The sequence below is a fragment of the Humulus lupulus genome, chromosome 1, assembly GCF_963169125.1.
Source record: "Humulus lupulus chromosome 1, drHumLupu1.1, whole genome shotgun sequence".
NCBI classification, from domain to species: Eukaryota; Viridiplantae; Streptophyta; class Magnoliopsida; order Rosales; family Cannabaceae; genus Humulus; species Humulus lupulus.
Genome location: NC_084793.1, coordinates 71,670,097 through 71,671,544, shown reverse-complemented (window position 1 = coordinate 71,671,544; position 1,448 = coordinate 71,670,097). Strand labels below are relative to the sequence as shown.

Here is a 1,448-nt window from a genome sequence, read left to right as displayed (position 1 = left end):
TTTTGTGTTGTTCTAATCTGGCTTGCTCGGTTTTGTGAATTTTCAGGAATACTCTAGTGCATGAACGAGCAAGAAGACCTTGAACTAGCTCTTATTGACCTCGAAATTGAACGCACTTTTAGAAGAAGAAGAAGGGAACAAAGGGGTAAAAATCGTTTCAATATGGCTGATGAGATTGAAGGGGTTGGGGATGCCCATAATATTGCTAACGCCATTGCTTTGGCCGATGATAGAGAGAGGGGCATGAGGGAGTATACTGCCCCTATGTTTAATGAGCTCAATCCGAGCATTGTGAGGCCCGAAATCCAAGCAGCACAATTTGAGTTAAAGCCCGTCATGTTCCAAATGCTCCAAACGGTTGGTCAATTTAGTGGGCTGCCAACGGAAGATCCTCATCTCCACCTTCGTTCATTTTTGGAGGTGAGCGATTCTTTCAAGCTACAAGGAGTAAGTGAAGAGGCCCTAAGGTTGAAGTTGTTCCCGTTCTCTTTGAGGGATCGAGCTAGAGCTTGGCTCAACACCCTTCCTCCTGACTCGGTGACTACATGGAATGAGTTGGCTGAAAAATTCCTGATGAAGTACTTTCCCCCTACCAAAAATGCCAAGTTTCGCAATGAAATCATGTCATTTCAGCAGCTGGAAGATGAATCATTCTGTGAAGCGTGGGAGAGATTCAAGGAATTATTGAGAAAGTGCCCACACCATGGGATCCCACATTGTATACAAATGGAGACTTTCTACAATGGGCTCAATTCTTCCACTCGTATGGTGTTAGACGCTTTAGCCAATGGGGCTATTCTCTCTAAGTCCTACAATGAAGCCTATGAGATTTTGGAGAGGATAGCTAGCAACAATTATCAATGGTCCAATGTCAGAGCCTCAACAAGTCGAAAAGTGGCTGGTATACTTGAAGTTGATGCATTGACAGCTTTGACAGCTTAAGTTTCTTCAATGACTAACCTTCTCAAGGACATGATTTTGGGGGGAATGGTACAACCAGCTGCTATGGGCCAAGTGGCAGATGTTTCTTGTGTTTATTGTGGAGATGGGCACACATTTGACAGTTGTCCATCAAATCCGACATCAGTTTGTTACTTGGGGAATCAAAATGTGAGCCGTAACAACCCATATTCGAACTCTTACAATCCGGGTTGGAGGAACCATCCGAACTTCTCATGGGGGGGTCAAGGAGCTAGTTCAGGTGGAGCACCAATGCAAGGCAAGACAACATATCCACCGGGGTTTTCCCAACAACCACCAAGAGTGCAACAACCTTCTCCGCCTCAAGTATCTCAATCAAGCTCTTTGGAGAGTTTAATGAAAGAATATATGGCCAAGAATGATGCTGTGATTCAGAGCCAAGCAGCCTCCTTGAGAAACCTTGAGATTCAAATGGGGCAATTGGCTAATGAATTGAGGAATAGACCACAAGGCACCTTGCCAAGTGA

General features: G+C 44.7%; 1 non-coding gene across 1 annotated transcript; it reads right to left on the bottom strand.

The window, feature by feature from the left end:
* Positions 1–603: 603 nt before the first annotated feature.
* On the bottom strand, positions 604–710 carry LOC133813006 (small nucleolar RNA R71). Its single transcript, XR_009884058.1, has one exon. It is a non-coding gene; the product is annotated as a small nucleolar RNA R71 (small nucleolar RNA).
* Between the last annotated feature and the right edge of the window lie 738 nt (positions 711–1,448).